This window comes from Ambystoma mexicanum, chromosome 3p (assembly GCF_040938575.1).
Source record: "Ambystoma mexicanum isolate Mex_15411 chromosome 3p, UKY_AmexF1_1, whole genome shotgun sequence".
NCBI lineage: Eukaryota > Metazoa > Chordata > Amphibia > Caudata > Ambystomatidae > Ambystoma > Ambystoma mexicanum.
The window spans coordinates 1197239457-1197255988 of record NC_090925.1 but is presented as its reverse complement, the minus strand read 5'-3'; the positions used below and the strand labels follow the sequence as shown (position 1 = coordinate 1197255988).

General features: G+C 45.1%; 1 protein-coding gene across 3 annotated transcripts in view; it reads right to left on the bottom strand.

Annotated features, from left to right (window-relative positions):
- Positions 1-16532, bottom strand: part of SPOCK1 (SPARC (osteonectin), cwcv and kazal like domains proteoglycan 1) — a 3006883-nt gene that overhangs the window by 31394 nt on the left and 2958957 nt on the right. The gene's annotated exons all lie outside the window — the stretch shown is intronic.

Sequence of the window (16532 nt, the reverse complement as noted above, 5' to 3'; positions counted from 1 at the left end):
GAGTTCGAGAAGCGCATGGTGAAGGGTGATTTTTTAGTATGATTGTGTTAGTGGCAGTACATCATCTACCCCCCCCCCCACCCCCCACCCCCGGTAGTGACTACGTGTGATTCCTATTCCTAATATATGTTAATGTGTCCTTTCAAGAATCATGCCTGTGTTCAGTGTCTTGATTGCCCTGGTCGACAAATGTTGCTGTATAATGCAATTCATGCAAAGATTTCCATTGGCATTTGCACATTACTTCATCACCAGTCATTACAATTGTCCCGTGGCATGAAGTATCCTTGATTCAAATTATTGCACCAACTTAAAAATAGCATAATTCTAATAAGCATTATGTGCTACATCGCAGGTGCAAGTTATTGGCAAGGCACAAACTCAAAGACAGATGGTTCTTTGTAAAGGAAGCCATGAGGCCTACCAAGATTCTCAGACAATCGAGAAGAAGTGAACTACTAAGTTCATATACCTTATCACTCTTCACTATTAAATGCTGTGCCAGATTATCCAAACAAAAGTCTAGAGCAAGTGCGTTTTGCCTATGCACAAACGCTACTTGCACACATGTACCCATTCGAAAGAAAGGAACAACATGAAATAAACACAAAGTGCAGGAAAGATGAAAATATAACAATGATATCATCTCGCCAAATATCAGGTGGATAAGAAACCTCCCTTGATGGTATGGCGGTGCTGCAGCTCATTTACCCTCCAGGGAGTCCAGTGTCAATCATTCTGTACCCCATTTTACCAATCTAATGCTGTAGCAGCGTTGGCCCATCGGTCTGTATTTCAGAAATGTCTCTGCAAACATCAAATACTTTCAGGAGTTGAGCCTACACATAATAACAGTGACCCCAAAAATGACAATTACTTGATGAACCCACTCAGTGTTAATACTTGACCATTTATCTCGGGAGGATAGCTCAGGGGCAACATGCTCGCCTTGGAAGCAAGACGACACGGAGCAACACAGGTTTGATCCGATGCCTGCGCTTAGAAACCTCTGGGTATTAAGAGCATTATAAATAACCTATCATATCAGATCATTCATTCATTGATCTTTGCACAATACTGAGACAGGTGTGGTCATACAGCCAGTTGCAGTATAGCATCTGCTACTCGTGTATCAAAATAGTCGGCATCCTCAATTGATATCCCAACTAGATCTGATCATTGCTGGTGGTGTAAAGTGGAAATGTGATGCAATAAAATTGCCTTTAACACTGCAAAGCATGGCAACATCCATCCGACTACCTAAGTACCTCATTTCAAGAATAGTGTTTGGTTCCCATTGTCTTCATATGCGAATATGCTACAGTCTATGATAATAACATCACGTGTGTTTTGCTTCTTTTCATGATATTCAATTTCCCTATTGAGGAAAGATGGAGGACGGAGCCATACCCAGCAAGATGCTAAGCTGTGCCTGTAGGCTGCACACTGAAATCTGATGTGGGCACTTAACTCACTGGACAGAAAAGTGAAATACAGAAACGTGAAAACGTAACATACGTTTCTGGGTAAGTATGCTGTTATTTTAATTCGACCTGTTAGTCTGGAAGTCGTTTTTGTTATCCTCTATTTTCATCTGCCACAGTATAAAGTCCAGATTTTACAAGTATTTAAAGAAAAGGACAGCTTCTGTTTTGGCTTTCATTTCAATGTTGCACAGAAATTGGACAACAGAATTGTTAAAGTAGCATCATTTCAATGTCAAATAATGGGTCGCATTACAAGTTTGCGGTAATTCTGGCCAAACCCCTTTAATTTTATCACTGCAGGCCTGGTTACAGAAACTTTGCACTGGTGTGAGTGCAAAGTTGCAAGGGATAAGTGATAGGGCAAAGTTTGCCTTTTTTCAAAAAAAAAAAAAAAAAAAAAAAAAACGGGGACATATTACAAACCAGTGCACCGTGACAAGTGCATTTTATCCAGTTATAAGCACAAGGGCAAAATATAAGTCTAGAAGCTGAGCACATTTGAACGGTCTGTTGAATGAACTAAAGAAAATGTTGTAGGAGTTGAGAGACGAGACAGCCTTGTTTAAAATCTGTCTTATTAAGACGTTCGGTAAAACTGAGGATTTAGTATCCCTGTTAGGCCCCCACAAATCAACTGCTGAGGAGGCACAGATCCCAAGGCCACCACCTGAATCAAATAAAGGAAAATACGGCTTTGGGACAGGTGACCCATGGCAGCCAATGAACACTGGCTGTAATCAAGCCTCTTTGCGAGAGGAACAAAGACAGATGGTAACAGATGAAAGAAAAAACACAGACCTACATACCCTTCAAAAGCCTAACCTTAAGATAAATAGCAACCAGAAAGAGCAAGAGGATATAGTGCCATTCAAGTAGGTTGGTCGGTGATGAGGCCATAATCTCATAATGAGGCCAAAACTCAGCGTTTCGCAAAGCAGTCAAAACGAACCTCTTTGTCTGATGTATCTTGTGATGTAGCATATTATGTTCTAAAACATGTGACCCTGTAATTTGAACACGTTCTCTGATGGGCAGCTTCATTGTAACCCTCAAGTAAGCCTCCTTTAGCTCTGTCACTGCGCCTCGATGCCTGCGGGCTGCTAGCGCACTCTACAAATCCAAATAAATAAATAATACTAAATGGCTCAGGGGATAGGGTACTTAATACATTGCGTGCAGAGGCTGTATGTCTCGTTGACTGCCTACACTACCAGTCTGATAAACTCATTTCAGGACCAGACTTGTTTAGGACGACCCCCTAATTGAATAGAGGAACACAAATGTAAACTGCATGTTCCAAGTAAGCACGCATGAGACTAAAGACTCCTATAAAAAGACGCTGATATCCACAATACTGGAGGTTCCTGGGGGTTACTTGCATGAGAATGTTATTGAAATGTGTGTATTGCGGTGGCTGTAATGTCAGATTTGGTCTTAATAACCTGCATCTTCTTACATGTCTAATTCAATGTAAGGAAGAACTTGAGAAAAACGTGATTATGGTATATTTGGACGTTAAATCGAAGTTACAAACATCGTTCTCAATTCAAGGGACCCGTTAGCGCTTTTACTGTATGATGAGGACTCCCACAGGAAGCTGATGATTTTTCATATGTATAACACCCCCAAATCAGTGTGTACATTTATAATTTGTCTAAAATATATTCTATCTCCCCTCAATTGAAAAAATCCCTGCTAGGTGTAATCATACTGAGTGATTTAAATGTCAAGGTAGGCCAGGGACATGAGAAGATTCAGAGAAGTCCTTACTAGAGGATATATGCGCCATTCCGCAAAGACTGGCTGCCAACCCCAAGTACGATGCTGGCGGCAGGAGTTTAGATACGTTTATGACAGTATATGCAATGATTGAGTTACATGGAAAGTTTGGATGACAGAGCAGCAAAAAGTACCTCCAGGAGAGGGGTACAACACTCAGTAATAGATTATGTATTGGTAGACTGTTTCTTTGTTTAGAATGCAAGTAAGTTTGAGATTGCAAATAGAACCGAGAGCGTCCACTTTCAACTCGGGCTAGGAATTGACTTGCAGGGCACCAAACATGATTTAGGTTTAGACAAGGCCTTGTGATGCCCCATGGTTTGATAAACAATGCAGAAGGGAAGGAAAGAGCAGCATGCACAATGCAGGCCAGAATCACAAGGCTAAAATGAAATACAAGAAATTGTTGAAATAAAAAAAGTGAGTTCACTATGAAACAATGGGAATTACTTGACAACACAGTGACCACAAATAATAACATTATTTTGGAAGCGGGTAGCAAAAGGGTGCGGTGAGGAGGATGAGAGCCACTGCAACAATTCCCCCAGACAAATGGAAGACTCATTACTGCAACTTATTGAGAGATGCTAACCTGATGACTGTTAGCCCGAGGAAAGATCCTTTAAGAAGTGATATCATCTTCATGGAAGACGAGATCGCAAAGCTTGGGGTCCGGATGGTATGTACCCGGAAATCTTCACTTATCTATCGAAATGGTGGGCCTCTATTTCGTTAAAAGTGTTCAATGCAAATTGCAAATCGGATATTCTCCCTGACTCATGGGGGCATAGTTCAATAGTACCGATATTTAAAAAAGGCGGAACTAATGATCTCATGTTACAGAGCCATCTCCTTAAGGGTGTGCATCTTACAAAATCTTTGCAAATGTTTTGCAGTCCAGAATCAAAGAACCAGCCCATGGCAAATAACTTTTGACGCTTTGTCAGCCAGGGTTTAGAAGCGGATTCAGCACGATAGATTTACATTAAGTACCATAATTGATAAGTACTGTAAAGTAAGAGGGGTGCATATATATGCAGCCTTCCTTGACCTGGAAAAGGCATTTGATTCAGTTGACCATACAATGCTGTGGATTAAGTTAGAGTCTTCAGGCATGCCAGGAGGCCTTCTGAATCTGGTACAACTATGCTAGAAAGACACTTCCGCCTCAGTCCGTCTAAAGATAGACAGCAGCTGCACAGCTTCCTTCCCGACAAGCATAGGAGTAAAGCAGGGCTGTCCTTTAGGCCCTCTTTTTTTTAATTTGGCTTGTAACCGACTTTGATCCAAATAAATCAGGGAGTAGAGTATGCCCACCCCAATTGAAATCTGCCGCACACAGCGTACTTATGTGCTCTGACGACACTGTAATTTTGGATCTAACCCCAGCAGGTCTACAGCAGGGTTTAATTTGAGATTTTTAGCTTACTTTTTAAAGAATAACGTGTATCCTCCCACTAATATGAATGTAAACATTGGAATAATGGGAATGGCAACTGTTAGGGAGAATTCTCTGTTTAGGCTGAATTTCCTAACCTAGTGAGTCCCCCAGCAGCTTTGCTGGATTTTTGGGGTTTATTTTTTCTCCTGCCAAGAGTGAGACTCTTTTACCCTCGCTCTTGGACATGATTTGAGAGTGTTTCTGTGACTTGCTATGTGCTTATGGGCTAGGGGGTATTTTTTCCCGATAGGCTATCATTGGTTTTTGAATGTGTGTTACACAGCACCCTCAGTGCAGTAACACAGGGGTGTCATAGAGACCCCCAAACATAGACTCCACACCCTGGGACTGACTACTGTCTCCCTGGGTCTGTAAAGTCACCATTGACTTTACTAGTCTTAACTTAGGAACTTAACCAGTACAAACCACCTTACTGTGGAAGTACTGGTAGGGGCAATTAGATTGCCCCTGGGTCTGTTGTCGAGGGGGTACTGTGCCGTCCCCCCTCGCCGAGTTCTGGCTGGTGGCAGTGGATACCACGGAAATATTCCACCAGAATATTTCCCAATGGGATTTCCCATTGTTTTTAATGCACCACTTTTTGGTGCAATGTTAAAGATACCGCCGGTTTATTTATTTAATATAAATTCACCGGTTGGGATTTTTTGCCAGAACTCGCCGCCAAAATGGCGTCTAGGTTCACTTCAGTAACCCTGAACCCGAGTCGAGCCTTTGTTCCACTTTTGGCGGGCTTCTGCACAGAAGCCCTCCACAGTGGTGCCATTCTGTCTGGGTACCACAGGGGGTGTGGGAGGGGGTTTAGGCACCCTGGACTGAGTTGCCTTGCCAACTCATGTCGCACTCTGGTGTGATTGGCCCAAGTGGTGAGCCACCCCGCTCACCACTTAGCATGTTTGAGTGACAGCTAGGCTGTATGAATGGGGGTTTGCTGCATAAAAGCAGGGTTTTTGGGACTGGTTCTTCAGAAGTCGCCACAGGACCTAAGAAGCCGAAGAGGGAGAAGCCGAGACGACCTGCCAAGATGACACCACCGCTGAAGCCCTGCGGAACCGTCTCACCACTTTTTCCGACGACAGAGGAGATCTCCCGCCGGAGAGTCTCCTTCCCTTAACTGGTGGGGACAACCAGTTGCTGCCTTCTTTTTGCCGCCCCGAAGCATCTCGTGGCCGCCTTGCCTGTGCCAAGCACCCCGGCAACCGGGATACCACTTTTTACCTCAACCGCGAAAGAGGGGTAAACTCCTTTGTGACCGGAAAACTCCACGGCTGGCCTCATCCCTGGTAGTGCAACGACCTGCAGCTTTCCTCCACGTCGAGATCACCTCTTCCTCTGGACGACGCTGTGACTTGCACCCACTACCAGGAACAACTACCACCGCTGGAGGATCCTTTCCACTTTTAAAGGTACTGTGTTCCGCCCGGCTTCCCTTGCCACCGATTGTACGGGGTAGATTTAGCCCTCGGCTCTCGAACCTGGGTAAGCCTGGGACACCCTAACTAAACTTTTTCTAAACTCAGTAAAACCTTTTCTACTCACCTGCAAAGACTTGTGACATTGTGTGATCTTGGGCATATTTTCGCCTGGCTCTCTCTAAAGCGGGCCACGAACCAATTCTCCCTGTTCCACAGTTGACTGCCTTTGCTAACCTTGTGTGAAACGTGTTTTACCTTGCTGCTTTCATTACTCCTGCTTTTTCCCTCCCTTTTCTAATAACTTGTTGGAGTGCCATCTGATGTTAAGCGCTCACCTCTGTTTGGAAATAAGTGGTGTTAACTTAGACTTGTCCAACAAATGACTAGGGATGTACACATAAGTAATAGTGACTGTGTTTTGACTTACTTACCTTTTTCTGTGCTAGTGTAATTTATGAGTGTGCCTTTAAAATAAATAAGTATATACTTTTACACCTAGCTCTGGTCAGTGTTTGCTTGTACTACTGTGCCTCTGTATACTGCCTAACTCTTCTTGAGGGAAGTCTGACTGCTCAGCCACAGCTACCACAGTGAATCTGTGTGGTACAGACTGCTACCAAGTGGGTTTACTGCCAACACCTGTAATCTTAAATCTTTTGCAGTGGTCCCAGAGGGAACTGCACAGGTTTCTGCTTAACACTGGTGTACAGCGGTGAGGATTTGTATTGAGTATACACTTTAGTGTACTTTTGAGATACCTTAGTGCAACTAACCACAAAGCTTAAGCACAAGAAAGAAAAAGTCATTTTCTAACCTGTCTACTATGGAAAGTTATAGTCAAGAATCCCTTGCTACAAAAACTGCTGATTGTCTAAGACTTCTCTGTAAGCATAAGAATCTCATGACTAAAGGAAAGAAAATGGAGCTAATAGAAAGGTTGTTAGAAAACCAAAGTCTGGATGATGGTTCAGAGGAACCCATCACCCCAGCAAATGTAGAGAACAGCAATGATATTGATATTGAACAAAGTATTGATGATCTTGGGTCAGAACCAGAAGAGGAGGATGAAACTGTTGCAGATGTTCCCCCTAGGCCTCTGTCTGCTCTACCAGCTGTACCTACTGGACCTTTGCCAGGTCCCACATTCAACCCTCAATACTTTGAACTGGAGAAAATGAAAATTGAATTAGAGTACCAGAAACTTAATGCTCAAACTGACAAAGAACTAAGGCTAAGGGAAATGGAGCTTAAGTATGAGCTAGAAATGAAAAAAAATGTCTGTTGAGAATGCTTCTCTCTCTGGCTCCTCTAGAAGTTCCAGTCCTAAAAGACCCAGGATGCCTAAGGAATTGATTGGTATGTATGAGCCTAAATTGGATGTGTTGGATTGGTTGTCTATGTTTGAGTATAATCATGGGCTCCAGAACATCACAGGTAATGAGTTACTCACCTGATTGTTCTCTAGGCTTCCCCCTGTTGCAACTGATGCGGTAATGGAGTTGGGGGAGGAGGATAGGAAAGAGTATGAATGTGTGAAACTAGCTTTGATAGCTAGGTTTGGGAAGACCCCTTCCCAGTATCTTAAGAGGTTTAGGAGCCTCAAAAAGCATGATGGTACCCCTTGGGCTACCTGGGTGTGTTAAGGGTTGAAAAACTTAGAGGGATGGATTAAGGGTTACAAAGTGAACACTTATGAAGGAATGAGGAATCTTGTAATGATGGAGTCAATTTATGATGCCTGCTCTCCTGAGCTCAGACAGCACTTGGCTGATTCACGGGAATTAGATCCTAGGAAACTAGCTAGGGCTGCTGACTTGTGGGTTGCCAACAGGGCTACTCACAAGGATTCTGGGGTAACTCAGAAGAAGGATGAGGGAAGACAGCCTAAGAAAGACTCCAAAGAGAATTCTAATAATTTCAATTCCAAAGAGGGCCCCAAACCAAACCATAAGGGTAAGCCACCCGGGAAACCACAACAGAGTAGTATATCTTCTGGTGCTAAACCAGAAGGAGGTCAGAGCAAGCCTCCATTCCAAAGGACCTTTGGGGCCTGTTATGTTTGTAAGGCTACTGACCATGTGAAAGGAGATCCCAGATGTAAGGGTAAACCTTCAGGGGTCCAGCTTGTCTCCTTAGCCTTCGCTCCAGAGGAGGAAGTCACTATGGCAAGTGGAAACTTTCTACTACTGGCTGATGAACCCACTGGAGTCTCAGCCAGTGTTTCTTTAGTCTCTCTGGGGTTGTGGGAACAACAGAATTTAGATGTGTATAATTCTATCCCAGATAATACTAAAGAGCATTATAAGGACAGTGTCCACGTGAATGGTCAGGAGACTCCTGCCATCAGGGACACTGGGGCCAGCATAACTGTGGTGGATGAATCATTTTTCAAGGCAGAGGATGTTGCTAAGGCACCCAAATGCCTCACCAAGTTAGCTGGAGGGCCTGTGCAGATGTGTCCCCAGTTACCTGTTCTCATCCAGTGTAATGATATGGCTGTAAAGATACCTGTCAGTATACAATGTGAAGTACCAGGAAGGGTTCTGTTGGGAAATGACCTGAAAGCTCTTGGAGTTGTGTCACATACCCCCAGACCTCCTAGTAAAAGGTTACAGGAGCTCACCAAACCTGCGAGAGAGAAAACCCTGCGAGGTTTATCTCAGGAGATGATGACAGAAATCACTCCTCTCCCACTGGAGCAACTTACTGCAGTAACTACCAGATCAGGAGCAAAGGGGCAACCCAAGACTCCTAGGAAAAAGCCTACAGCAAGCACTCCAGTGCTTCCAACAAGGACTTCCCCGGGGTTGTCCAAAGTTACACCTGTAACTCCACCTCCAGCTGAGGCTGAGAAGGAGGTACAACCCTGTCTGGTTGAACAAGACTCTGAAGAAGAGCTAGTAGGAGGCCCAGAACTTGTTGGAGACCTGGACCCGGCTGACCATCCTGAGCTGCAGTCTTTACTGGCAGAAGGTGGACCCAGCAGGACAGCTTTTCGTAAGGGACAAAGAGAATGTCCAACTCTGGAGGGTCTCCGCCAACAGGCTGCTTCTCAGGCTGATGAGCAAGAGCCTGGGAAGTATAGGTTACACTGGGAAGATGGCCTCTTCTACAGTGAACCCACTGAATCTGAACCTGGACCCTACCAACGCCTGGTAGTGCCCCAAGAGAACAGACAACAGTTCTTGCAACTAGCCCACAAGATTCCTTTAGCTGGTCAATTGAGTTTCAAGAAGACCAAGGAAAGGCTCTCCCTCTACTTTTATTGGCCAAAGATGGGGGCTGAAGTAGATAGATATTGCAGGAGCTGCCATACCTGCCAGACTTCTGGTAAGGTTGGTTCCAAGAATGTGGCACCTTTAGTGCCTCTCCCAGTTGTGGGAGTCCCATTCGAGAGGGTTGGGATTGACATTGTTGGTCCCCTTGATCCTCCAACCTCCTCAGGCAACAGGTTTATCCTTGTTGTAGTAGACCATGCTACTAGGTACCCTGAGGCAATTCCTATGAGGACTGTTACAGCTCAGGCTGTGGCTAAGGCCCTCCTTGGTATCTTTACCAGGGTTGGGTTTCCTAAGGAGGTGATTTCTGAAAAGGGGTCAAATTTTAGGTCCAACTACATGAAAGCCATGCGGAAAACCTGCGGAGTCACCTACAAGTTCTCAACCGCATACCACCCTCAGACAAACGGGTTGGTAGAAAGGTTTAACAGAACTATGAAGAGCATGATAGGTGCTTTAGAAGAACCCATTAAGAAAAAGTGGGACCTTCTACTGCCATGCCTTTTATTTGCTTATAGGGAAGTCCCTCAGGAGGGAGTAGGTTATTCTCCCTTTGAACTTCTCTATGGCCATCCAGTCAGAGGCCCCTTGGCCCTGATTAAGGAGGGGTTGGAGAGTGCTCCTTCCCCCAAGCCAGTCAGAGTGACTGACTATGTGATAGGTCTCCGAAGGAGAATGTCACACATGATGGCAGAAGCAAGTGACAACTTGAAAGCTGGCCAAGCTCTGATCAAACATTGGCATGATCAGAAGGCTAACATGGTTGAGTTTACTCAAGACCAGCTAGTCCTAGTTATGCTTCCAACAAGGCAGAGGGCCTTGCAAGACAAATGGATGGGACCCTTCAAGGTTGTGGGAAAACTTGGAGAGGTCAACTATCTGGTGGATCTGGGCAAACCCAGGGAAGCTCCCCGAGTCTTCCACACCAACCGCCTCAAAGCCTATGTCTCTAGACCAGAAGTAGGAGCCTTGCTTCTAACTTCATCAGAAGAGGAGGAAGAGAGTGAAGCTCTACCTGACCTCCTGAGAGGCTTACCTTTGGACGAAAAGGTTGAAGGAGTTAATCTCTCTTCAGATCTGACCCCTGAGCAACAGGAGGAGCCCAAAGCAATGTTAAATCAGTTTGCCCCCCTGTTCTCACTTTCACCAGGCTTGACCCCTTGGGGACAGCATGATATACTCACTGGTGACTGTCTGCCAGTCAAAAGCAGAGGATATAGAATGTCAGAGCATGTCAGAACCCACATCAAAGGTGAGGTCAAGAAGATGCTTGATCTCGGGGTAATAGAGCCCTCTACTAGTCCATGGTCTAGCCCAGTGGTGTTAGTACCAAAGGCAGGATCCAAAGAGTTGAGATTCTGTGTGGACTATAGAGCTCTTAATGCAGTCACCAAGACTGATGCCCACCCTTTGCCAAGGACAGATGAGTTGGTGGATAAACTTGGTGCAGCCAAGTACCTCAGCACACTGGACCTTACGTCAGGCTATTGGCAAATAGCCCTGACAGACCATGCCAAGGAGAAAACTGCATTTTCTACCCCAGTTGGCCTATACCAATTCAAGGTTATGCCTTTTGGACTGAAAAATGCACCTGCAACATTCCAAAGGATGGTGAACCAAGTTCTCGCTGGGATGGAATACTTCTGCATGGCATACTTGGATGACATTGCAGTCTTCAGCCACTCCTGGGAGGAACATGTGACCCACTTAGGACATGTTTTGCAGGCTCTTGAGCAGGCCAATCTGACCATAAAGGCAAGCAAATGCCAAATTGGACAGAGTAAAGTGGTCTACCTTGGATATGAGGTAGGAGGTGGAGAAATAAGGCCTTTGCTCAGCAAGATTGAAGCTGTGCAAAATTGGACAACACCTACTACTCAGACCCAGGTGAGAGCCTTCGTAGGCCTCACTGGGTACTACAGGAATTTCATTGAGAACTATGGGACCATAGCTTCTCCCCTGAATGTGATCTCCTCTCCAAAATTCCCTAAAAAGGTCAAATGGAATGAGGAATGCAATCAGGCCTTTGAAACCTGAAGAAAGCTCTTTGCCAAGCTCCAGTACTCAGAGCTCCTGACTACCACCAAACTTTCATTGTACAAACTGATGCTTCCAATGTAGGTATAGGTGCAGTTCTTAGCCAACTGGATGAGAAGGGTAGGGAACACCCCATTTGCTTCATCAGTAGAAAACTGAAGGATCCTGAAACAAGGTGGGCAACAATTGAAAGAGAATGCTTTGCTATTGTGTGGGCACTGAAGAAGTTTAGGCCATACTTGTATGGTTCTACTTTTGTCATTCAGACTGACCACCAACCCTTGAGATGGTTAATGCAAATGAAAGGGGAAAATCCAAAACTATTGAGATGGTCAATCTGCCTCCAAGGGTTTGATTTCACCATTGAGCACAGGTCAGGGTGTCACCATCAAAATGCTGATGGACTCTCTAAGATGTATGTCATCGACTAGAGGTATGAGGTTCATCCAGGAGTGGATTAAATCCTCCTGTCCCTTAGTCTGGGGGGGCGAGTGTTAGGGAGAATTCTCTGTTTAGGCTGAATTTCCTAACCTAGTGAGTCCCCCAGCAGCTTTGCTGGATTTTTGGGGTTTATTTTTTCTCCTGCCAAGAGTGAGACTCTTTTACCCTCACTCTTGGACATGATTTGAGAGTGTTTCTGTGACTTGCTATGTGCTTATGGGCTAGGGGGTATTTTTTCCCCATAGGCTATCATTGGTTTTTGAATGTGTGTTACACAGCACCCTCAGTGCAGTAACAAGGGGTGTCATAGAGACCCCCAAACATAGACTCCACACCCTGGGACTGACTATTGTCTCCCTGGGTCTGTAAAGTCACCATTGACTTTACTAGTCTTAACTTAGGAACTTAACCAGTACAAACCACCTTACTGTGGAAGTACTGGTAGGGGCAATTAGATTGCCCCTGGGTCTGTTGTCGAGGGGGTACTGTCCCGTCCCCCCTCGCCGAGTTCTGGCTGGTGGCAGTGGATACCACGGAAATATTCCACCGGAATATTTCCCAATGGGATTTCCCATTGTTTTTAATGCACCACTTTTTGGTGCAATGTTAAAGATACCGCCGGTTTATTTATTTAATATAAATTCACCGGTTGGGATTTTTTGCCAGAACTCGCTGCCAAAATGGCGTCTAGGTTCACTTCAGTAACCCTGAACCCGAGTCGAGCCTTTGTTCCACTTTTGGCGGGCTTCTGCACAGAAGCCCTCCACAGTGGTGCCATTCTGTCTGGGTACCACAAGGGGTGTGGGAGGGGGTTTAGGCACACTGGACTGAGTTGCCTTGCCAACTCATGTCGCACTCTGGTGTGATTGGCCCAAGTGGTGAGCCACCCCGCTCACCACTTAGCATGTTTGAGTGACAGCTAGGCTGTATGAATGGGGGTTTGCTGCATAAAAGCAGGGTTTTTGGGACTGGTTCTTCAGAAGTCGCCACAGGACCTAAGAAGCCGAAGAGGGAGAAGCCGAGACGACCTGCCAAGACGACACCACCGGTGAAGCCCTGCGGAACCGTCTCACCACTTTTTCCGACGACAGAGGAGATCTCCCGCCGGAGAGTCTCCTTCCCTTAACTGGTGGGGACAACCAGTTGCTGCCTTCTTTTCGCCGTCCCGAAGCATCTCGTGGCCGCCTTGCCTGTGCCAAGCACCCCGGCAACCGGGATACCACTTTTTACCTCAACCGCGAAAGAGGGGTAAACTCCTTTGTGACCGGAAAACTCCACGGCTGGCTTCATCCCTGGTAGTGCAACGACCTGCAGCTTTCCTCCACATCGAGATCACCTCTTCCTCTAGACGACGCCGCGACTTGCACCTACTACCAGGAACAACTACCACCGCTGGAGGATCCTTTCCACTTTTAAAGGTACTGTGTTCCGCCCGGCTTCCCTTGCCACCGATTGTACGGGGTAGATTTAGCCCTCGGCTCTCGAACCTGGGTAAGCCTGGGACACCCTAACTAAACTTTTTCTAAACTCAGTAAAACCTTTTCTACTCACCTGCAAAGACTTGTGACATTGTGTGATCTTGGGCATATTTTCGCCTGGCTCTCTCTAAAGCGGGCCACGAACCAATTCTCCCTGTTCCACAGTTGACTGCCTTTGCTAACCTTGTGTGAAAAGTGTTTTACCTTGCTGCTTTCATTACTCCTGCTTTTTCCCTCCCTTTTCTAATAACTTGTTGGAGTGCCATCTGATGTTAAGCGCTCACCTCTGTTTGGAAATAAGTGGTGTTAACCTAGACTTGTCCAACAAATGACTAGGGATGTACACATAAGTAATAGTGACTGTGTTTTGACTTACTTACCTTTTTCTGTGCTAGTGTAATTTATGAGTGTGCCTTTAAAATAAATAAGTATATACTTTTACACCTAGCTCTGGTCAGTGTTTGCTTGTACTACTGTGCCTCTGTATACTGCCTAACTCTTCTGGAGGGAAGTCTGACTGCTCAGCCACAGCTACCACAGTGAATCTGTGTGGTACAGACTGCTACCAAGTGGGTTTACTGCCAACACCTGTAATCTTAAATCTTTTGCAGTGGTCCCAGAGGGAACTGCACAGGTTTCTGCTTAACAGCAACAGCACAGGACGGTACAAAATACAAGTGGTATAACGCAGCAATTAATCTGTGTAAGAATTGGTCAATTAAGGCCACATATGAGGTAGATCGCTATTCAGATTCAAAATAGTTTGAGGCAGGAAATACAGATGAACGCGAATGACTGGGGAAGGAAACTAGAAAGACAGAAAATGAAGCTTTACTAACTCAAATTATGTCTGGATCATCAACTTGATAGACAAGGAGACATCTTTAGGATTGTCACACCCACCTGTAGAAGGTGGTTGCTACTTTTAAGACAAAATTTACTACCATTAAAGAAACTCGCAGGATGGAAATATGGGTACACCGTGTATAGAGGTCACATGTGGCAGGAAGATTTGACGAATTTCTAGTACATTTTTCCTCACTTTATAGTTTTTTGCATAATTTGACTGAGGACATTTTTTAAGACAAATGAAATAAGGACATTTTATTTATTTATTTATTTGTTGCTTATATAGCGCATGTACACAAGGAACACCGGTTTAAAAGCGCTTCAAGGCAGTGAGGGAACATGAGGAAATGATAAACATTCTTACAAGGCCTTGAGACATTCAGAAGTGCAGTGCGTTATTAAGGTACAACATATATCACAAACCAAAGACTGATAATACAAATAACAGACTATTCTAGGGGCCCGAAGACATATCAGAAAGGTAAGAGCTAATAACGCTAAGAGGGAAGGGCAGAGAGAGTGGGGGAACGAAAGAAAGAAGGGACGAGAACAGTAAACTATCATACGGGCCAAGTGACCTTTCGGATAGGTTAGTGCCAGTAGCCTAACATAAAGGGGAAGGAAGGAGGGGGAGGAGAGGGGTAATGGCGAACAAGAAAGGTACAGAGGAAGAAGATGAAAGGAAAGCAGGAACAGTGCAGCAGGATGAGCAGAGTGGGGCAGAGCAGAGCAGGCAGGGGGTGCAGGGATAAAACACACCATGATTCGAGAGTCCAGGGAGCACGCAATTATGCATACAGGATGGCGGGTACAGGGATAAAACACACCATGATTCGAGTGTCCAGGAAGCACAATTATGCATGCAGGATGGAGGGTGCATTGAAGAAGCGAACAACAAGAGATGAAATGTCAGGCGAGACAGAAGGGACCAGGCTAGGGTAGCCACCACAGAGGTGAATTGCAGTGAGGGATGATATAATGGATTCAGCCGGGGGGTGCAGAACCACGTGGAATGAAGGGGGGGAGGTGACCACACGCTCTTACTTGAGGCATCACAGGGTGGTATGGCGAAAGGGGCACCTCGGGACAGCAATTGGGGACAGCCGGGAGCGTGCTGCAACATATGTTCTCAGGACCCACCCAGTCCCCGACATGCAGATCAGCAATGAGCTACATGATTAATTGTGAAAATACAGATTTTTTGTATAGTTTGGTTGAGCATTTTAAAGGAGCTGACCTTTTAATGTACATTAGTTTAATTTTAGAGTTTTTAAGTAACACTCACTACCCATATCACAATGCTTACTCTCTACTCTACACCATCAAACAATCAGAGTACAGCTACACCCCTCGACCAATTTTGGCCTAGCTGCTCACATACGAACATTACCCCATCAAGATATCATCATTCTGTTAAAATGCAGCTACATCCCACGACAAACCAGCCTAGCTGTACACATAAGCACCCTACACAGGCCTAACACAGCCAGAACTCAGTCCTGGTGTCCACCCTCCAGACTGCACACATTCAACTGATATCTCCAGCACCACACCTAACGCCAGGACGCAGCTACCATCAGGCATTTGCATAAGCTGCACATATAACTGGTGCACCCAAGCACCCTATGGCACATCACTCTCTCAACTGACCTGGACTATGGTACCCGAGGGCGTTCAACCTACCAGCGCTTTGAGGTCATACCAATTATATATTGAGCGCTATACAAATGCCCAATAACAATAAGGATCAGCCTTGAAGAAATGTTATTGTTGATTTTGTTTGTGAATGGAGTCATCCGAAATAAATAAAATGTATACCTGCTCATCCAATTTTAGTACAGTTTGTATCAGACCAACCTCAGATGCTGGTCACCGTTAGCATTTTAAGTTGTCAAAAAATACTACTTTACCACTAATTTTCATGGGTTTAATCTTGCCAACCCTCTCCATTGGACTATGACAATAGATGTTCAATCCAGCTATATGAATGCATTTCCCTTTTAGTGCTCTGGCCTAATTTATTTCTGTTTTTATTGAATGTAATTCTTTGTTCAATCGTTAGATTCATTTCAACTGCCAGAACTGTGTTCTTTTAATAAGGCTTACCCACCGTTTACGAAGTCTTGTGCTTGGCCTGGTATGAAATGATGATCATTGGGTACTGACGGAATTCCCTGTTCTGTCTTTGTTCTATCACAGCATTATTTTTGGGCTGGTGGTCTTGTGAGTGGTCCGTAAATGGCCTTACACACCTGCATTTCTGAACATACTCGAAATGTAATGCAACCTTTGCAGGGGTCTGCAAC